This window comes from Arachis hypogaea, chromosome 16, assembly GCF_003086295.3.
Source record: "Arachis hypogaea cultivar Tifrunner chromosome 16, arahy.Tifrunner.gnm2.J5K5, whole genome shotgun sequence".
Classification (NCBI taxonomy): Eukaryota; Viridiplantae; Streptophyta; class Magnoliopsida; order Fabales; family Fabaceae; genus Arachis; species Arachis hypogaea.
The window spans coordinates 50,724,602-50,747,546 of NC_092051.1; the positions used below are offsets into that span (position 1 = coordinate 50,724,602).

The following is a 22,945-nucleotide window of genomic DNA, read 5'->3' on the forward strand; positions in this document are numbered from 1 at the left end:
TAGGCAAACTTTTTCTATCTTTTGATCGTTTAGTTCGGCACCTTGTAGAGCTTTGCTGATGAAGTAGACGGGTTGTTGCCCACTTTCGTCTTCTCTGACTAGAGCTGAGGCTATTGCCCAACTTCCCACTGCGAGGTATAATATGAGTTCTTCACTTTCCCATGGTCTGGTAAGAATGGGTGGTTGCCCCAAGAATTTTTGATATCTCGGAAGGCTTTGTTCGCACTCCATTGTCCTTTTTCAAACATCTCTCCCTTCCTTAATATACATCTTTGAGGTGTCTTTTGCGAGATGATTTAGAGATCCTCCTCCTACGAATCCTCCATTTATCATATGAAATGTCTCTCAGGGGTGTGAGGTGGACGTTCAACTCGTCCGACCTCTTCGGTGTGAGGTGGACGTTCAACTCGTCCGACCTCTTCGGTGTGAGGTGGACGTTCAACTCGTCCGACCTCTTCGATATGAGGTGGTCGTTCAACTCGCCCGACCTCTTCGGTTTGAGGTGGACATTTAATTCGTCTAACCTCTTCGATGTGAGGTGGACATTCAACTCATCCGACCTCTTCGTCCCTTCTTCTTTTTCTTGGTTCATCCGCTTTATTGGCTAAGTACCGATCTAATCACCCTTCTTTTGCCAATTTCTCTATGACATTCTTTAGGTCGAAACACTCATTCGTAGGATGTCCATAGATTCGGTGGTATTCAAAGTATTCTGTCCGATTTCCTCCTCCTTTCTTGCTTTTGAGTGGGCGAGGTGGTGGGATCTTCTCGGTATGGTATACTTCTTGGTAAACATCCACAAGAGACACCCGAAGGGGGGTGTAGTTATTGTATTTTTTTAGGCTTCTCTCCGTGTTGATCTTCTTTTTTCTTGGACTCTTTATCCTTATCCCGGGAGGAGTAGGGGAATCCAGATTTTGAGGTCTCTCCCAGTCGAGAGTTTTCCTCCGTGTTGATGTACTTCCCAGCTCATTCTTGCACTTCATTCAGAGATGTTGGATATTTCTTTGATATGGAGTGACTAAAAGGTCCTTCTCGTAGGCCATTAATGAGACCCAAGATGGCCGCTTCTGTTGGTAGGCTTTGTATGTCCAGGCATGCTTTGTTGAATCTTTCCATGTAGTTGCGAAGACTCTCCCGATCTCCTTGCTTGATCATGGTGCACGAAATTGTGATCACACTTTTCACAACTCTGCAAAACTAACCAGCAAGTGCATTGAGTCATTCAAGTAATACCTTACGTGAGTAAGGGTCGATCCCACAGAGATTGTCGACTTAAAGCAAGCTATGATCATCCTGTAAATCTTAGCCAGGCGGATTCAATTGGTTATGAGTTTTGATAATTGAATGATAAATAAAATGTAAAATAAAATAAAGATACTTATATAATTCATTGGTGGGAATTTCATATAAGCGTTTGGAGATGCTTTGTTGCTTCTGAACCTCTGCTTTCCTATTGTCTTCTTCCAATCATGCGTGCTCCCTTCCATGGCAAGCTGTATGATCCTCTCGGATGAAAAATACCAGGTACGGTTTCTGACAGCTAATCAACTGTCGGATTTTTCGTCTCGGATGAAAAATACCAGGTACAGCTACCGCACGGCTAATCATCTATCGGTTCTCACTAGCGTCAGAATAGGATCTCTCTATCCTTTTGCACACTGTCATTGCGCCCAACATTCGCGAGTTTGAAGCTCGTCACAGTCATCCCTTCCCAGATCCTACTTGGAATACCACAGACAAGTTTTAGACTTTTTAGATCTCAGGAATGCTGCCAATTGGTTCTAGCCTATACCACGAAGGTTCTAATCTCCTGGACTCGGTCCGTAGATCAGAGACCCAAGAGATTATACTCCTGTTGTCGTCCAATGACTACGTTGAACATCATGTAGACCGCTTGTGGTTATCAGGCACGCGGATCTTGGCTACGTGAGTAATAAAGATAGTGGGTGATTGTCACTGGTCACCCCTTCATTCTGACTTAACTGAATTAAGTACAAGAGTATATCTTCGAGAATAAGTAAGCGTGAATTGAAAGAGAAACAGTAGTACTTGCATTAATTCATGAAGAACAACAGAGCTCCACACCTTAATCTATGAGGTATAGAAACTCCACCGTAGAAAATATATAAGAGAAAAAGGTCTAGGCATGGCCGTAAGGCCAGCCTCCAAATGTAACATAAAAGTGTTCCAAAACTTCCAAGTATGCGAATACAATAGTAAAAAGTGCTATTTATACTAAACTAGTAACTTAGGTTTACAGAAAATGAGTAACTAAGTGCAGATAGTGCAGAAATCCACTTCCGGGGCCCACTTGGTGTGTGCTTGGGCTGAGCATTGAAGCTTTCACATGAATAGGTCATTCTTGGAGTTAAACGCCAGCTTGGGTGCCAGTTTGGGCGTTTAACTCCAGTTTTGGTGCCAGTTCTGGCGTTTTACTCCAGAAAGGGGTCTCAGGTGGGCGTTTGAACGCTAGTTTGGGCCATAAAATCTCGGGCAAAGTATGGACTATTATATATTTCTGGAAAGCCCAGGATGTCTACTTTCAAACGAAATTGAGAGCACGCCAATTGGACTTCTGTAACTCCAGAAAATCTACTTCGAGTGCAGGAGGGTCAGAATCCAACAGCATCTGTAGTCCTTTCTCAGCCTCTGAATCAGATTTTTGCTCAGGTCCCTCAATTTCAGCCAGAAAATACCTGAAATTATAGAAAAATACAAAAAATCATAGTAAAGTCTAGAAATATGATTTTTGCATAAAAACTAATAAAAATATAATAAAAAGTAACTAAAGCATATTAAAAACTATTTAAAAACAATGCCAAAAAGGGTATAAATTATCCGCTCATCACAATACCAAACTTAAATTGTTGCTTGTCCCCAAGCAATTAAAAAAAAATAGGATAAAAAGAAGAGAATATACAATAAATTTCAAAATATCAATGAAGCTTAGTTTCAATTAGATGAGCGGGACTAGTAGCTTTTTGCTTTTGAACAGTTTTGGCATCTCACTTTATCCTTTGAAGTTCAGAATGATTGGCATCCATAGGAACTCAGAATTCAGATAGTGTTATTGATTCTCCTAGTTCAGTATGTTGATTCTTGAACACAGCTACTTTATGAGTCTTGGCTGTGACCCTAAGCATTTTGTTTTCCAGTATTACCACCAGATATATAAATGCCACAGACACATAACTGGGTGAACCTTTTCAGATTGTGACTCAGCTTTGCTAGAGTCCCCAATTAGAGGTGTGATAAACCCCTATTTCATGGTTTATCTTGTGCTCAATTGAGTGGTTTTTATCAGCTTTTCACCCACTTATTCATATGATTTGCATGTTTTACATTTTCCTTCCTGATTTTGTGCTATGATTGAAAACATGCTTCTTTGGCTTTAAATTACCAAATATTAATCCTCTCTTATTACCATTAGATGCCTTGATATATGTGTTAAAGTGTTTTCAGAGATTACAGGGCAGGAACGGCTCAGAGGATGGAAAGAAAGCATACAAAAGTGGAAGGAATACAAGAAGTTGAAGAAATTGCTAAGCTGTCCAGCCTGACCTCTTCGCACTCAAACGGTCATAACTTGAGCTACAGAGGTCCAAATGAGATGGTTCTAGTTGCGTTGGAAAGCTAACGTCCGGGGCTTTGCAACGATATATAATTTGCCATAGCTGCCTCAACGCCAAGTGATGCAAACGCGTGGATCACGCGGACGCGTGACCTGGCAAAAATACAATCCATGCAAACGCGTGAACAACGCCTCCGCGTCACTTTGCTGCGACCTGAACGTAACAGAAATCATTGGGGGCAATTTTTGGGCTGTTTTTGACCCAGTTTTTGGTCCAGAAAACACAGATTAGAGGCTATAAAGTGGGGGAATGCATCCATTTTTGAACATGTCTTCCATTATTCACTTTTCATAATTTAGATGTAGTTTTTAGAGAGAGAGGTTCTGTCCTCTCTCTTAGGATTTAGGATTAGGATTCCTCTTAAAGGATTTAGGATTATTTCTTCTCAATTTCCAGGTTTAATGTTCCTCTTATTTATTTTCTACTTTTATTATATACCTTTAATTATTATTTATCTTTTCAATTTGGTTTATGCTACATTCATGTTATGATTTTCTTAATTAATATTATTTGATGTATTTCAGTTTATGATTGTTTTATTCTATTTATGAATGCTTTTAATTTAATTTAGATATTTTCTTCCTGTTGGCTTTGGTTAAGTAATTGGTAACATTTGAGTTGTCAAACTCAGCAGTGGTTGAAATTGGCATATTACTAATTGATCTAGATCGCTCTAAAGCTAGTCTTCCCACGGGGTTTGACTAGGACTTGAGGATTAAGCTAATTAGTCTACTTGACTTAACTAAGTAGGATTAAAACCCAATTCTCATCACACCTGATAAGGATAACTAGGATAGAAATTCCAAATTCTAATACCTTGCCAAGAGATTTTATTATCATTAATTTATTTTTCTTGTCATTTAAATTACTTGCTCCTTATTTCAAAAACCCCCAATTTACAAAATTCATAACCAATAATAAGAACATACCTCCCTGCAATTCATTGAGAAGACGACCCGAGGTTAAATACTTCGGTTATCAATTTCAAAGGGGTTTGTTACTTGTAATAACCAAAACGTTTGTAAGAAAGGATGGTTGCTTGGTTTAGAAACTATACTTGCAACGGGAATTTATTCTGAATTCTAAACCGTCAATCATCCGTTCTTCAAGGTGCCCAGAGCTCTTAAGCACACTCTTTTTGCTTTGGACCATGACTTTAACTGCTCAATCTCAAGCTTTTCACTTGACACCTTCACACTACAAGCACATGGTTAGGAACAGCTTGATTTAGCCGCTTAGGCCAGGATTTTAGTCCTTTTGGGCCCTCCTATCCATTAATACTCAAAGCCTTGGATCCTCTTTACCCTTGCCTTTTAGTTTAAAGGGTTATTGGCTTTTTCTGCTTGCTTTTTCTTTTTCTTTCTTTTTCTTTATTTTTCGCCATTTTCTTTCGCAAGCTTTGTGTTTTTCACTGCTTTTTCTTGCTTCAGGAATCAATTTTATGATTTTTCAGATTATCAATAATATTTCTCCTTTTCATTATTCTTTCAAGAGCTAACAATTTTAACATTCATAAACTTCACTATAAAAAATATGCACTGTTCAAGCATTCATTCAGAAAACAAAAAGTATTGCCACCACATCAAAATAATTAAACTATTTTCAAAATAGAATTCGAAATTCATGTACTTTTTTTTCTTTTTCAGAAAACATTTTTCATTTAAGAAAGGTGAAAGATTAATGGCATCATTCGGAGCTTTAAGACATAGACACTAAACACTAATGATCATGTAATAAAGACAAAAACATGGACAAAACATAAGGCATAGAAACTGAAAAACAGAAAAATAAGAACAAGGAAATTAAAGAACGGGTCCACCTTAGTGATGGCGGCTAGTTCTTCCTCTTGAAGATCCTATGGAGTGCTTGAGCTCTTCTATGTCTCTTCCTTGCCTTTGATGCTCCTCTCTCATGGCCTTTTGGTCCTCTTTGATTTCATTGAGGATAATGGAGTGCTCTTGGTGCTCCATTCTTAGTTGCTCCATGTTAGAACTCAAATCTCCTAAAGAGGTGTTGAGTTGCTCCCAATAGCCGTGTGGAGGAAAATGCATCCCTTGAGGCATCTTAGGGATTTCTTGATGAGGGACTTCCTCATGCTCTTGTTGAGGTCCATGAGTGGGATCTCTTGTTTGCTCCATCCTCTTTCCAGTGATGGACTTTTGAGATAAATCTCTCCATCTCCCATGACTCGGAGTTGGAAGCAACTGCCTTCCCTTTCCTCTTTCTAGAGGTTTCTTCGGCCTTAGGTGCCATTAATGGTTATGGAAAAACAAAAAGCAGAGCTCTTTCCCACACCAAACTTAAAAGGTTTGCTCGTCCTCGAGCAAAAGAAGAAAGAAAGGAGGAGAAGAAGAAGAAATGGAGGAGATGAAGGGATATGTTGGATTTGGCCAAGGGGGTTTAAGTGTTTAGTAGGTATGAAATTGAAGGTGGTAAGGAGGGGTATTTATAGGGTAAGAGAGAGAGGGAAGTCATGTATGAAGGGGTTGGGTTTGGGAGGGAAATGTTTTGAATTTGAATGGTGATAGGTAGGGTTTTATGATGGGTTTTTGGGGAGTAGTAGATGGATGTGAGTGGTGAGGAGAAGAGGTATTGATGGGATTGGCCAAGGGTATTCGGAGAAGAGTGTTATGGAAATGTGTGAAGAGGAGAGAAAGAGAGGTGGGGTAGGTAGGGATCCTGTGGGGTCCACAGCTCCTGAGGTGTCAAGGAATTCTGGTCCCTGCACCTTCCTGGCATTTAAACGTCCTCTATGTGCCATTTCTGGCGTTTAATGCTAACTCTGCTACCTTTTCTGGCGTTAAACGCCAGGCTGATGCCCTTTTCTGGCGTTAAATGCCAGTCTGTCTGCCAATTCTGGTGTTTAACGCCAGCCAGACACCCTTTTCTGGCGTTAAACGCCAGTTTGTTTGCCAATTCTGGCGTTTAATACCCAGAATGCTGCCAGACTGGGTGTTAAACGCCCATTCTGCTATCCTTACTGGCGTTTAAACACCAGTAAGCCTGTCTTCCAGGGTGTGCTATTTTTGATGCTGTTTTTGATTCCACTTTAATTCTGCAGCTATTTTTGTGACTTCATATGATCATCTACCTAATGAAAACATAAAATAAAAATGGAAAACTAATGTCTATAAAAATAAATATAATTAAATAACATTGGGTTGCCTCCCAATAAGCGCTTCTTTAATGTCAATAGCTTGATAGTGAGCTCTTAGAGAGCTTCACAGAGACTCAGAGCTTCATGATGGCCTCCCAACACCAAACTTAGAAGTTGAGTATGGGGGCTCTGTTTGACTTTGTATTGAGAGAAGCTTTTCATGCTTCCTCTCTATGGTTACAGAAGAAGATCCTTGAGGCTTAAACACAAGGTAGTCCTCATTCAATTGAAGGACTAACTCTCCTCTGTCCACATCAATCACAGCTCTTGATGTGGCTAGGAAGGATCTTCCAAGGATAATAGATTCATCTTCATCCTTCCCAGTGTCTAGGATTATGAAATCAGCAGGGATGTACAGGCCTTCAACCTTCATTAAGACATCCTCTACAAGTCCACGAGCCTGTTTCCTTGATTTGTCTGCCAATTCTAATGAGAATCTTGTAGCTTGTACCTCAAAGATCCCTAGTTTCTCCATTACAGAGAGTGGCATGAGATTTATTCCTGACCCCAGGTCACACAGAGCCTTCTCAAAGATCATGGTGCCTATGGTGCAAGGTATTAAGAACTTTCCAGGATCCAGTTTCTTCTAAGGTAGTTTCTGTTGAACCAAGGTATTCAGTTCATTGATGAGCAATGGAGGTTCATCTTCCCAAGTCTCATTACCAAACAACTTGGCATTCAGCTTCATGATTGCTCCTAGATATTGAGCAACTTGCTCTTCAATAATATCTTCATCCACTTCAGAGGAAGAATACTCATCAGAGCTCATGAATGGCAACAGTAAGTTCAGTGGAATCTCTATGGTCTCTGTATGAGCCTCAGATTCCTTTGGTTCCTCATTAGGGAACTCTTTATTGGCCAATGGACGTCCATTGAGGTCTTCCTCACTGGAAATTACTGCCTCTTCCTCCTCTATAGGTTCGGCCACTTTGGGTATATTGATGGCCTTGCACTCTCTCTTTGGATTCTCTTCTGTATTGCTTGGGAGAGTACTATGAGGGATTTCAGTAACTCTTTTACTCGGCTGACTCACTTGTGCCTCCAAATTTCTTATGGAGGACCTTGTTTCAGTCATGAAATTGAGGGTGGTCTTTGATAGATCAGAGACTATGGTTGCTAAGTCAGAGAGGCTCTGCTTAGAATTCTCTGTCTGTTGCTCAGAAGATGATGGGAAAGGCTTGCTATTGCAAAACTTATTTCTCCCACCATTATTATTGAAGCCTTGTTGAGGCTTCTGTTGATCCTTCCATGAGAAATTAGGGTGATTCCTCCATGAAGAATTGTAAGTATTTCCATAGGATTCTCCCATGTAATTCACCTCTTCCATTCCAGGATTCTCAGGGTCATAAGATTCTCCTTCAGGGGAGGCTTCTTTAGTACCGCCAGATGCAGCTTGCATTCCAGTTAGATTCTGAGAAATCATATTGACTTGCTGAGTCAATATTTTATTCTGAGCCAATATGGCATTCAGAGTACCAATCTCAAGAACTCCTTTCTTCTGATTTATCCCATTATTCACAGGATTTCTTTCAGAAGTGTACATAAACTGGTTATTTGCAACCATTTCAATGAGTTTCTAGGCTTCTGCAGGTGTTTTCTTCAGATGAAGAGATCCACCAACAGAGTGGTCCAATGACATCTTGGACAATTCAGACAGACCATCATAGAATATATATAAGATGCTCCATTATGAAAGCATGTCAGAAGGACACCTTCTGATCAATTGCTTGTATCTTTCCCAAGCTTCATAGAGGGATTCACCTTCCTTCTGTCTGAAGGTTTGGACTTCCACTCTAAGCTTGCTCATCTTTTGAGGTGGAAAGAATTTGGCCAAGAAAGCATTGACCAACTTTTCCCAAGAGTTCAGGCTTTCTTTAAGTTGTGAGTCCAACCATATCCTAGCTCTGTCTCTTACAGCAAAGGGAAAAAGCATAAGTCTGTAGACCTCGGGATTAACCCGATTGGTCTTAACAGTGTCACAGATTTGCAAGAATTCAGCTAAGAACTGATGAGGATCTTCCAGTGGAAGTCCATGAAACTTGCAATTCTGCTGCATTAGAGAAACTAATTGAGGCTTAAGCTCAAAGTTTCTTGCTTCAATTACAGGAATTGAGATGCTTCTTCCATAGAAGTCAGAAGATGGTGCAGTAAAGTCACCAAGCATTTTCCTTGCATCTCCACCATTGTTGTTGTTTTTGGCTGCCATGTCTTCTTCTTTTTCAAAAATCTCTGTAAGGTCCTCTCCGGAGTGTTGTGCTTTAGCTTCTCTTAGCTTCCTCTTCAGAGTCCTTTCAGGTTCAGGATCAGCTTCAACAAGAATGTCTTTATCCTTGTTCCTTCTCATATGAAAAATAAGAGAACAAAAAAGAAGAGAAATCCTCTATGTCACAGTATAAAGATTCCTTTATGTGAGTATCCGAATAGAAGAATAGAAGAATGAGGTAGAGAGAGAATAGGAGGAATTCAAACACAGAGAGAGGGAGAGGGTTCGAATTATGAGTAGAACATAAGTGTTAGTAAATAAATAAATAACTAGAAAGAGATAAGAGAGAGAGTATTCAAATTTTAAGAAGAGAAAATATTTTCATTTTTTATTTAATTAATTATGTTAGAATTTGAAAATTGAGAAAAGAAATGAAAGTAATTTGAAAACTAAATAAATTAATTAATTAAAAAGATTTTTGAAAAATTTGTTAGTTGGTTTTCAAAATTAATGAGAGAGAAAAGTAGTTAGGTAGTTTTGAAAAAGATAAGAAATAGTAAACTTTTTAAAATTAAAACAAACAAGTCAAGTGGTTAATTGAAAAAGATTTGAAAATAAATTTTGAAAAGAAAAGAAGTTAGAAAAAGATTTTGAAATTAAAATTTTAAAAAGATATGATTGAAATTTATTTTGAAAAAGATTTGAAAAAGAAAAAAAAGATTTTATTTTTGAAATTAAAGTTGATGACTTGACTAACAAGACACTAAAAGATATGATTCTAGAATTTAAAGATTGAACCTTTCTTAATAGAAAAGTAACAAACTTGAAATTTTTGAATCAAAACATTAATTGTTAGTAAAGTTTTCGAAAATATGAAATAAAAATAAGAAAAAGATTTTGAAAATTTATTTAAGAAATTCGAAAATATTAAGAAGAAAAATGAAAAAGATTTGATTTTTGAAAAAGATTTGAAAAGATAAAATTTTTAAATTAAAATTTTGGCTTGACTAACAAGAAACAACTAAATTTTAAAAATTTTTTGACTAAGTCAACCCAAAATTTCGAAATTTATGAGTGAAATAAGGGAAAGATATTATTTTTGATTTTTTGAATTAATGAAGAAAGAGAAAAACAACAAAAAGACACAAAACATAAAAATTTAAGATCAAAACAAATAATGCATGCAAGAACACTTTGAATGTCAGGATGAACACCAAGAACACTTTAAAGATCAAGATGAACATCAAGAGCATGTTTTTGAAAATTTTTAAGAAAAGAAACACATGCAAGACTCCAAACTTAGAAATTTTTAATGTTTAGACACTATGAATTCGAAATTGCATATGAAAAACAAGAAAAGACATATAACAAGAGAAATTAAAGATCAAACAAGGAAAATCATCTAGAATAACTTGAAGATCAAAGAAGAACACAATGCATGAATTTTCGAAAATTTTATAAAATTAAAAAAAAATACAATTGACACCAAACTTAAAATTTCACACAAGACTCAAACAAGAAACACAAAATTTTTTTTTTGGTTTTTATGATTTTATTATTTTTTTTTTATTTTTTGAAATTATTTTAGAAGAAGAAAATAAAGAAATTCAAAAATTTTAATAAGAATTCTAGGATTTAGGCAATGTTAGTCTAAAGTTTCGGTCCAAAAGAATTAGACATGGCCAAATGGCCAGCCAAGCTTTAGGATAACAAGTACAGACATGTCCTTTCTACAATGGAAAGTGGAAATCTCAGTCCAAAAGATTAGACATGGCTTAACAGCAAGCCAGGTTTAAACATATCTCAAAAAACTCTAGAATTCATTCTTAAAAATTTTTGAATGATTTTTCGAAAACACATTTTTTTTTGAATTTTTCGAAATTAAAAATAAAAAGGTTACACATAAAATAAAATTACCCAATATAAGCAACAAGATGAACCGTCGGTTGTCCAAACTCGAACAATCCCCGGAAACGGCGCCAAAAACTTGGTGCACGAAATTGTGATCACACTTTTCACAACTCCGCACAACTAACCAGCAAGTGCACTGGGTCGTCCAAGTAATACCTTACGTGAGTAAGGGTCGATCCCATGGAGATTGTTGGCTTGAAGCAAGCTATTGTCATCCTATAAATCTTTGTCAGGCAGATTCAATTGGTTATGAGTTTTGATAATTGAAAGATAAATAAAACATAAAATAAAATAAAGATACTTATGTAATTCATTGGTGGGAATTTCAGATAAGCATTTGGAGATGCTTTGTTGCTTCTGAACCTCTGCTTTCCTATTGTCTTCTTCCAATCATGCGTGCTCCCTTCCATGGCAAGCTGTATGATCCTCTCGGATGAAAAATACCAGGTACGGTTTCTGACAGCTAATCAACTGTCGGATTTCTCGTCTCGGATGAAAAATACCAGGTACAGCTACCGCACGGCTAATCATCTATCGGTTCTCACTAGCGTCAGAATAGGATCTCTCTATCCTTTTGCACACTGTCATTGCGCCCAACATTCGCGAGTTTGAAGCTCGTCACAGTCATCCCTTCCCAGATCCTACTTGGAATACCACAGACAAGTTTTAGACATTTTAGATCTCAGGAATGCTGCCAATTGGTTCTAGCCTATACCACGAAGGTTCTAATCTCCTGGACTCGGTCCGTAGATCAGAGACCCAAGAGATTATACTCTTGTTGTCGTCCAATGACTACGTTGAACATCATGTAGACCGCTTGTGGTTGTCAGGCACGTAGATCTTGGCTAAGCGAGTAATGAAGACAGTGGTTGATTGTCACGGGTCACCCCTTCATTCTGACTTAAATGAATTAAGCACGAGAGTATATATTGGAGAAGAAGTAAGCGTGAATTCAAAGAGAAACATTAGTACTTGCATTAATTCATGAAGAACAACAGAGCTCCACACCTTAATCTATGAGGTGTAGAAACTCCACCGTAGAAAATACATAAGAGAAAAAGGTCTAGGCATGACCATGAGGCCAGCCTCCAAATGTAACATAAAAGTGTTCCAAAACTTCAAAGTATGCGAATACAATAGTAAAAAGTGCTATTTATACTAAACTAGTAACTTAGGTTTACAGAAAATGAGTAACTAAGTGCAGATAATGCAAAAATCCACTTTTGGGGCCCACTTGGTGTGTGCTTGGGCTGAGCATTGAAGCTTTCACGTGCATAGGCCATTCTTGGAGTTAAACGCCAGCTTGGGTGCCAGTTTGGGCGTTTAACTCCCGTTTTGGTGCCAGAAAAGGGTCTCAGGTGGGCATTTGAACGCCAGTTTGGGCCATCAAATCTCGGGCAAAGTATGGACTATTATACATTGCTGGAAAGCCCAAGATGCCTACTTTGCAAAGAAATTGAGAGTTCACCAATTGGGCTTCTGTAGCTCCATAAAATCCAGTTCGAGTGAAGGAGGGTCAAAATCCAACAGCATCTGTAGTCCTTTCTCAACCTCTGAATCAGATTTTTGCTCAGGTCCCTCAATTTCAGCCAGAAAATACCTGAAATTACAGAAAAATACACAAACTCATAGTAAAGTCCAGAAATGTGATTTTTGCATAAAAACTAATAAAAAGTAACTAAAACATATTAAAAACTATGTAAAAATAATGCCAAAAAGGGTATAAATTATCTGCTCATCAGATCCCTAATAGGCTTAGGGCGTGTTTGGCTTTGTCCTTCTGTATAGAGAATTTGGTGAGAAATTTTTTGGCTAAGTCGTCAAAACTTGTGATGGATCTAGGAGGCAAACTGTCGAACCACTTAATTGCCGTCTTTGTTAGAGTAGTTGGGAGGGCTTTGCATCGAATGGCATCTGATGCATCCGTGAGATACATTCTACTTCTGAAATTGCTGAGATGATGGCTGGGATCCGATGTGCCGTCGTACGGAGTCATGTCATGAGCTTTGAAGTCTTTTGGGACTTTGGCCTTCATGATCTCTTTGGTAAATGGATCTTTATCTTTGTGGGATCTGTCTTCGGGATTAGGTTGGATGGTTTTTGTTTTAAGGTCGACTTCGAGCTTTTTGTCCTCTAACTCTTGACGTCGCCTAGTTTCTTTCCGGAGGTCCCTCTCGGCTTCTCGTTGATGTTCGGCCTCTTTTTCGAGCTATTTGAGGTGGTCTTGAAGTGCTTCCATGATTTCTGAACTTGGAAAATTCTTGTCTTTGTTTGGCTGAGAAATATCGTTTGGTGTGGTGTTCGCATTTTTATATGGCGTTCTGTTTTCCAAATCAGAGTTGTGGTCGTTGTCAAGGATGTCCGCCATGATGATGGGATGACTTTCAGGTCCCCGACAACGGCGCCAATGTTCCGAGTGTTACCTGCAACTGAAGATCGATCTTGGACAAGATCTTCTGTACTGGTCGGTACTGCTAATCTGTGTTTTCTGGGCCAAAAATTGGGCCAGAAATCGCTGGTTGCGAAATCTGCCACGCTGGTTTTTTGTCACTGTGATGCGTCCGCATAAATCATGCGTTCGTGTCACTAATCGTCAGAGAAACTATAAAATATTATATATCAGTTCGAAGCCCCGGACGTTAACTTTCCAATGCAACTGAAATCGCGTCATTTGGATCTTTGTAGCTCAAGTTATGACCGTTTGAGTGCGAAGAGGTCAGGCTGGACAGCTTAGCAATTCCTTCAACTTCTTATATTCCTTCCACTTTTGCATGCTTCCTTTCCATCCTCTAAGCCATTACTGCCCTGTAAAGCCTAAAATCACTTAACACACATATCAAGGCATCGAATGGTAATAAGAGGGAATTAATTTTTGGTAATTTAAAGGCTTTGGGAAGCAAGTTTCCAATTATAGAACAAAATTAGGAAGGAAAATATAAAACCATGCAATTTATATGAATAAGTGAGTAAAGAATTGATATAAACCACTCAATTGAGCACAAGATAAACCATAAAATAGTGGTTTATCAACCTCCCCACACTTAAACATTAGCATGTCCTCATGCTAAGCTCAAGAGAAGCTATAAGAGAGTGAATAGGAATGATAAAACTTATGAAATGCAACCTATCTATATGAATGCAACTACATGCAAAATGTTTCTACCTACTTGGTTAAGAGTAAATAAATCTTTCAAGAACAAATATGAACTGAATTTCACTAATTCAAATCATAAAAATGAAGTACAAATAGACTTGCAGAAGAAAATAGCTCGTGAAAGCCGGGAACAAAGAATCGAGCATCGAACCCTCACTGGAAGTGTATGCACTCTAATCGCTCAGGTGTTTACGGTTCGATCTCTCAATTCTCTACTAATCTTGCTTTCTAAGGCTTGCTCTTCATCTAACAATCAACAAAAATTTAATGCATAAATACACATATCAAGAGGTCTTTTAAGGGTTGTAATGGGGTTAGGGTCAAGGTAGGATTGTATTTGGCCAAGTGGACTAAAATCTGAATCCTTAATTAACTTAAACTTTTCCCACCTAACTTAAGACAATCCATGTAATCAAAATACAAAACCTAACTATCCATTAACCATGTTTTCCACATATTCATGCATCCCAATTTCGAGTACAGTACATATGTATTGCTTTCACCATTTACTTTAGGGCATTTTGTCCCCTTTTAATTATTTGCTCTTTTTCTTTTCTTTTTCTCCTTTATTTATTTATTTTTTTCTCTTTTTTTTCAATGCATATGATTAAATTATTGGATGCATGAACATGTCCTAAACATTTCTTTCACATTTTCATAAAGATATATAACACCCAATTCTTAAACCAAATGTTTCCAAACCCACTTTCCCCACACTTAATTCATGAGCACTCTCACTAGTCTAAGCTAACCAAGGATTCAAATTAAGGACATTATTATTTTCCGCTTAGAGTTAATGATGTGCTAAAGTAAAGAACAAAGGGGTAAAATAGGCTCAACATTGGTTTGCAAAGGATAATGAAAGGGTAAGGCCATATGGGTATGTAAGCTCAGTGAAACAAAGGCCTCAATCATATAAGTGCATGCATACATCAAACCATGGAAATATAGAATTAAGTAAGACAAAGATCACAATTTTAGAGAGAAAAACACACACCAAAAAAATAAAATATTGGATGATAAAATGCAACCAATCAAATAGGCTCAAAATCTCACAGGTTTTGTGTGTTCGAGCTCAAAACCATGTTCCAGTATAATATTTCTTCAGACAAGTTTATCAAAAAGTTTAATTCAAATTAGTGCAATGTTATAAAAAGTTTCTTGAAAAAGAAATTATTACTTTAACCAAGTAGTAATCAAACAAATATGCAATCAAACATGCAAATGCAACAACTAACTACAAAGAAAATTTAAACATTGGTGTTGAGAAGGAAATAACTAACCCACAAAAGTCGGTATCGACCTCCCCACACTTAAAGATTGCACCGTCCTCGGTGCATGCTGAGATGTGCAAGTGGATGGGTGGCTACAACTGATGCTTTTCTCTAGAGATTGTGCAGATGGACTTGTCTATTGCCCTATATAGAAGTTTGTCTTTCCCTTTCTCGGTGGCCAGCCTGAAAGAAGAGGAAAAAGAAGAAAAAGTAACCCAGAAATAAAGATAAGAAAATAAATAAAGTCTAGGTGGGTTAATGCCAAATAATGAGGGTCTCAATTACATGGTAGCTACAACATGCAAGTGAGAAAACAATAGAAGCACATGGCATACCAGTGGTGCAAAAGTTGCAACAATAGGGGAGAGAGTGTGGGTAATGCAAGATAGTGTAAGTTAATGTCAATGCAAGATAATATAAGTATCATGAAGGAGTAGCATTGACTTATGAAGAATAATACCCAGTCAGAGTAAAACAAGTCATGAAGCACCAGAATAATTCAAGAAAAGATGTAACAGTTGAAGAAGAAAATTTAACACAAATGGAAAAATAATAAATTTAGAAAAGAAAATAAAAATATGCACAAAATTAAAATGCAATGAATGAAAGTATGCAATTAAATAAAATAGAATAGAAGTGAAGAGGGATGAGAAGTTAAAAAGATGAAGAAGAAGAAAGTAAGAAAGAAGGAAGAAAGAAGTAGAAAAGATAGAAGAAAGAAGAAAGAATGATAATAGAAAGATAAGTAGGATTGGAGAAGAAAAGATAAGAATTCTAGTGCTGATTGATGCGTGGCAGAAGTTAACCAATTTAGAGATTTCAATTAAGAGACAGCGTTGCACGTATAGCTCTTAACCGGCTAAGATCTGCCTCACCAATTTAAAAAGGATTGTCACAAATTTTAGAAATAAAATACTGGGAGTATGAGTCCCAGGTCGTCTCCCAACGAGTTATAGGGATGAGTGCTATTTTATTAACCAGGGAGTTTCAGAAAAAGTTAAGTTTTGATAACGAAGAATTAAAATGATTAAAAATTAAAGCAATAAAAAAATAAACTTAGAATAATTATTGATACTCTGAATAAAATGCCTTGACTAGGGGAATAATTAAATGGAACTTCTATCCTTGTTGGGATCTTCTCAAATGTGGTGTAAAAAGGTTGTTGTTCTCACTCGATTTTCCCTTACTAAATAAGAAAAGGTATGGTGATTAAACTAACGCTTACCCTCAATTCCTAGTCCTCTCCCTTGGGGAGGTCTAGTGCTAGTAGGTATGAAATTAGCTAACAACGTCCAATTCAACCAAGCACTTGAGCATTCCAACTCAAGTATCTCCTTTTAATCAACCCCCATGTCAAGTAAAAATTTCACTCCATTGACATGAAAGAAATAATCATAAAAATATGAGAAGACATAATTAAATAAAATTAATTAAAATAAAAACAACTTCATATATTAATAATTCCAAAACGCAACATAATTATCTGAATAGAGTCAATGGAGTAATTAATTAAAAATAAGGGAGTAAAGAAACAAACTAAAGTAATGTCTTCAACGGAGGTAATGGCTCTTCAACATCCACAATCCAAAGCAAAAGCATAAACTATCAATGTAACACTAATCTAGATTCAGATCTAAAACTAAGATTAATCCTAATGTGATGAATCTCAATGTGTGTGTATGCCTCCTTGAGTTTCTGCAAGTTCCCTAGGTTTAGTCTATGTTTTCTAGGCCGAAAACTGGGTCAAAATGCAGCCTGAAATCGCCCCCAGCGTATTCTGTAACTTTTGCAGTGGCGCAGGTCACGCGTACGCGTCATCCTTGCGTTTGCGTCATTCAGCTATTTTCCTTGTCACGGGTTCGCGTCATTCGTGCAGACTCCAATCCACGCATTAACGTCAGGCACGCGTCCGCGTCACTGCGAATTCTCCATTTCGCGCGTTCACGTGGGCCATGCGCTCGCGTCATTGCTCGCTGATTGGTGCACAAAATTGTGATCATTAATGGCGCCAACAACTTGGTACGCACAATTTTAATCTCAACTCTTTATCACAACTCCGCATAACTAACCAGCAAGTGCACTGGGTCGTCCAAGTAATACCTTACGCGAGTAAGGGTCGATCCCATAGAGATTGTCGGCTTGAAGCAAGCTATGATCATCTTATAAATCTCAGTCAGGCAGATTCAAATGGTTATGGAGGATTGATAATTAAAAGATGAATAAAACATAAAATAAAGATAGAGATACTTATGTAATTCATTAGTGAGAATTTCAGATAAGCGTATGAAAATGCTTTGTTCCTCCTAAACTTCTTCTTTCCTATTGCCTTCATCCAATCATTCATACTCCATTCCATGGCAAGATTTATGTTGGGCATCACCGTTGTCAATGGCTACTTCCCGTCCTCTCAGTGAAAATGTTCCAAATGCGCTGTCACCGCACGACTAATCATCTGTCTGTTCTCGATCATGTTGGAATAGGATCTATTGATCCTTTTGCATCTGTCACACGCCCAACAATCATGAGTTTGAAGCTCGTCACAGTCATCCCTTCCCAGATCCTACTCGGAATGCCACAGACAAGGTTTAGACTTTCCGGATCTCAAGAATGACCGCCAATAATTCTAGCCTATACCACGAAGGTTCCGATCTTAGATTAGAAACCCAAGAGATACGCATTCAAGCCATTGCTAGTAGAACAGAGGTGGTTGTCAGGCACATGTTCATAGGTGAGAATGATGATGAGTGTCATGGATCATCACATTCATTATGTTGAAGAACGAATGAATATCTTAGAGAAGAAGTAGGCGTGAATTGAATAGAAAAACAGTAGTACTTTGCATTAATTCATAAAGAACATCAGAGCCCCACACCTTAATCTATGGTGTGTAGAAACTCCACCGTTGAAAATACATAAGAACATGGTCTAGGCATGGCCGTGAGGTCAGCCCCCAAACGCGAAAAGATCTATCAAAGTATGAAAATACAATAGCAAAAGGTCCTATTATAATACTAGTTGCCTAGGGTTTACAGAAATAAGTAATTAATGCAGAAATCTTCTTCCGGGCCCACTTGGTGTGTGCTTGGGCTGAGCATTGAAGCTTTCACGTGTAGAGGCTTTTCTTGGAGTTAAACGCCAGCTTTTGTGCTAGTTTGGGCGTTTAACTCCAGCTTTTGTGCCAGTTCTGGCGTTTTGACGCCAGAATTTTTGTGCTAACTTGGAACGCCGGTTTGGGCCATCAAATCTTGGGCAAAGTATGAACTATTATATATTGCTGGAAAGGCCAGGATGTCTACTTTCTAAACCAATTGAGAGCCCACAAATTGGGTCTCTGTAGCTCCAGAAAATCCACTTCGAGTGTAGGGAGGTCAGAATCCAACAGCATCTGCAGTCCTTTTTCAGCCTCTGAATAAGATTTTTGCTCAGGTCCCTCAATTTCAGCCAGAAAATACCTGAATCACAGAAAAACACACAAATCATAGTAAATTCCAGAAATGTAATTTTTAAATAAAAACTAATAAAAACTAACTAAAACATACTAAAAACATACTAAAAACAATGCCAAAAAGCGTATAAATTATCCGCTCATCACAAAACCAAACTTAAATTTTTGTTTGTCCCCAAGCAACTGAAAATCATATAGGATAAAAAGAATAGAATGTACAATAAATTCCAAAAATATCTATGAAGATCAGTATTAATTAGATGAGCCGGGTTTTTGCTTTTTGCTTCTGAACAGTTTTGGCATCTCACTTTATCCCTTGAAGTTCAGAATGATTGGCATCTATAGGAACTCAGAATCCAGATAGTGTTATTGATTCTCCTAGTTAAGTATGTTGATTCTTGAACACAGCTACTTTATGAGTCTTGGCCGTGACCCAAAGCATTTTGTTTTCCAGTATTACCACCGGATACATAAATGCCACAGACACATAGCTGGGTGAACCTTTTCAGATTGTGACTCAGCTTTGCTAGAGTCCCCACTTAGAGGTGTCCAGAGCTCTTAAGCACACTCTTTTTGCTTTTGGACCATGACTTTAACCGCTCAGTCTCAAGTTTTCACTTGACACCTTCACGCCACAAGCACATGGTTAGGGACAGCTTGGTTTAGCCGCTTAGGCTAGGATTTTATTCCTGTGGGCCCTCCTATCCACTGATGCTCAAAGCCTTGGATCCCTTTTTTTATTTTACCCTTGCCTTTTGGTTTAAAGGGCTATTGGCTTTTTCTGCTTGCTTTTTTTCTTTCTTTCTTTCTCTCATTTTTTCTCGCATATATATATTTTTTCTGCAAGCTTTTTTCACTGCTTTTTCTTGCTTCAAGAATCAATTTTATGATTTTTCAGATTATCAAATCACATTTCTCCTTTTCCATCATTCTTTCAAGAGCCAACAATTTTAACATTCATGAAAACAATCAAATTCAAAAATATGCACTGTTCAAGCATTCATTCAGATAACAAAAAGTATTGCCACCACATCAAAATAATTAATCATGTTATAAAATTCGAAATTCATGCACTTCTTTTTCTTTTTCAATTAAAAACATTTTTCAATTAATTCATAGCTTTAAGGCATAGACACTAAGACACTAATGATCATGTAATAAAGACACAAGCATAAAGCATAAAAATTCAAAAAACAGAAAATAAAGAACAAGGAGATTAAAGAACGGGTCCACCTTAGTGATGGCGGCTTGTTCTTCCTCTTGAAGATCTAATGGAGTGCTTGAGCTCCTCAATGTCTCTTCCTTGCCTTTGTTGCTCCTCTCTCATGACTCTTTGGTCTTCTCTAATTTCATGGAGGAGTATGGAATGCTCTTGGTGCTCCACCCTTAGTTATCCCATGTTGGAACTTAATTCTCCTAGGGAGGTGTTGATTTGCTCCCAATAGTTTTATGGAGGAAAATGCATCCCTTGAGATATCTCAGGAATTTCATGATGAGGAATTTCGTCATGCTCTTGTTGAGGTCCATGAGTGGGCTCTCTTGTTTGCTCCATCCTTTTCTTATTGATGGGCTTGTCCTCTTCAATGAGGAGTCTTGGCCACAACTTCATAGAAGTGGACTTGATGGACCTTTGAGATGAATCTCTCCATCTCCCATGACTCGAAGGTGGAAGCAATTGCCTTTCCTTTCCTCTTTCTAGAGGTTTCTCCGGTCTTAGGTGCCATAAATGGTTATGGAAAAACAAAAAAGCTGAGCTTTTCCACACCAAACTTAAAAGGTTTGCTCGTCCTCGAGCAAAAGAATAAAGAAAGGAAGAGAAGAAGAAGAGATGGAGGTGTGTGAATTGTTCGGCCAATGGGGGTTTTAGGTGGTTATGATGTGGAAAAGGAAGGAGTGATGGTTTGAATTTGAGTGGGTGGGTGTAGGTGGGTTGTATGATGGTTTTGGAGGAGTAATGGAGGTGATTGGTGGAGGTTATTTAGGGAAGAGTATTATGAAAAGGTGTGAAGAAGTGAAAGAGAGTGAGTTGAGGTTGGTGGGGATCCTGTGGGCTCCACAGATCCTGAGGTGTCAAGGATTTCTCATCCTTGCACTAATTAGGCGTGCAAAACGCCCTTTGCTGCCCATCCTGGCGTTAAACGCCAGGTTGGTGCCCATTTTTGGCGTTTAACGCCAGCTTTTTGCCCTTTTCTGGCGTTAAACGCCAGTCTGGTGCCCATTTTTGGCGTTAAACACCCAGAATGGTGCCAGACTGGGCGTTTAACGCCCATTCTGCTGCCCTTACTGGCGTTTAAATGCCAGTAGGCTTCTCCTCCAGGGTGTGCTATTTTTCATTCTGTTTTTTAGTTTGTTTTTTCTTTTTTAATTATTTTTGTAACTTCACATGATCATCAACCTATAGAAAACATAAAATAACAATGGAAAATAGAAATTTAACATAGATAAGTAAAATTGGGTTGCCTCCCAACAAGTGCTTCTTTAATGTCAATAGCTTGACAGTGAGCTCTCATGGAGCCTCACAGATAATCAGAGCAGGGTTGGGACCTCTCAACACCAAACTTAGAGTTTGGTTGTGGCCTCTCAACACCAAACTTAGAGTTTGGTTGTGGCCTCCCAACGCCAAACTTAGAGTTTGAATGTGGGGGTTTTGTTTGACTCTGTATTGAGAGAAGCTTTTCATGCTTCCTCTCCATGGTTACAGAAGGAGATCCTTGAGCCTTAAACACAAGGTAGTCCCCATTCAATTGAAGGACCAATTCTCCTCTGTCAACACCAATAACAGCTTTTGCTGTGGCTAGGACGGGTCTTCCAAGGTACTTAACAACTTGCTCTTCAGTGACATCTTCATCCTCTTCAGAGGAGGAATATTCATCAGAGCTCATGAATGGTAACAGGAAGTTCAAAGAAATCTCTATTGTTTCTGTATGAGCCTGAGATTCCTTTGATTCCTCAAAGGGGAACTCCTTACTGGTCAGTGGACATTCCCTGAGGTCTTCCTCATTGGGAATCACTGCCTTTTCACTCTCTCCAGGTTCGGCCACACCAAGTAAGGTTATGGCCTTGCACTCTCTTTTGGGATTTTCTTCTGTATTGCTTGGGAGAGTGCTAGGAGGAGTTTCAGTAATCTTCTTACTCAGCTGACCCACCTGTGCCTCCAAATTTCTAATGGAGGACCTTGTTCCATTCATGAAACTTAGTGTGGTCTTAGATAGATCAGAGACTATTGTTGCCAGCCCAGAATGGCTCTATTCAGAATTCTCTGTCTGTTGCTGAGAAGATGATGGAAAAGGCTTGCTATTGCTAAACCTATGTCTTCCACCATTATTGTTGAAGCCTTGTTGAGGCTTCTGTTGGTCCTTCCATGAGAGATTAGGAGGATTTCTCCATGAAGGATTATAGGTGTTTCCATAGGGTTCTCCCATGTAATTCACCTCTGCCATTGCAGGATTCTCAGGATTATAAGCTTCTTCTTCAGAAGATGCTTCTTTAGTACTATTGGATGCAGCTTGCAATCTATTCAGACTCTGAGAAATCATATTGACTTGCTTAGTCAATATTTTGTTCTGAGCCAATATGGCATTCAGAGTATCAATTTCAAGAACTTCCTTCTTCTGAGGCGTCCCATTGTTCACAGGATTCCTCTTAGAGGTGTACATGAACTGGTTATTTGCAACCATTTCAATGAGTTCCTGAGCTTCTGCAGGGGTTTTCAGATGAAGAGATCCTCCTGCAGAATGGTCCAATGACATTTTTGACAACTCAGACAGACCATCATAGAATATACATATGATGCTCCATTCTGGAAGCATGTCAGTAGGACACCTTTTGATCAATTGCTTATATCTTTCCCAAGCTTCATAGAGGGACTTACCTTCCTTCTGTATGAAGGTTTGGATTTCCACTCTAAGCTTGCTCATCTTTTGAGGTGGAAAGAATTTGGCCAGGAAAGCACTGACCAGCTTTTCCCAAGAGTTCAGGCTTTCCTTAGGTTGTGAATCTAACCATGTTCTAGCTCTGTCTCTCACAGCAAAGGGGAAAAGCATAAGCCTATAGACCTCGGGATCAGCTCCATTGGTCTTGATAGTGTCACATATTTGCAAGAATTCAGATAAGAACTGATGGGGATCTTCCAATGGAAGTCCATGAAACTTGCAATTCTGTTGCAT

General features: G+C 38.3%; 2 non-coding genes across 2 annotated transcripts; both read left to right on the forward strand.

Annotated features, from left to right (window-relative positions):
• Positions 1-8,485: 8,485 nt before the first annotated feature.
• LOC112761429 (small nucleolar RNA R71) lies at positions 8,486-8,593 on the forward strand. Its single transcript, XR_003181821.1, has one exon. It is a non-coding gene; the product is annotated as a small nucleolar RNA R71 (small nucleolar RNA).
• Positions 8,594-22,582: 13,989 nt separating this feature from the next.
• Positions 22,583-22,690, forward strand: LOC112761772 (small nucleolar RNA R71). The gene has a single exon (XR_003182150.1). It is a non-coding gene; the product is annotated as a small nucleolar RNA R71 (small nucleolar RNA).
• The last annotated feature ends 255 nt before the right edge of the window (positions 22,691-22,945 follow it).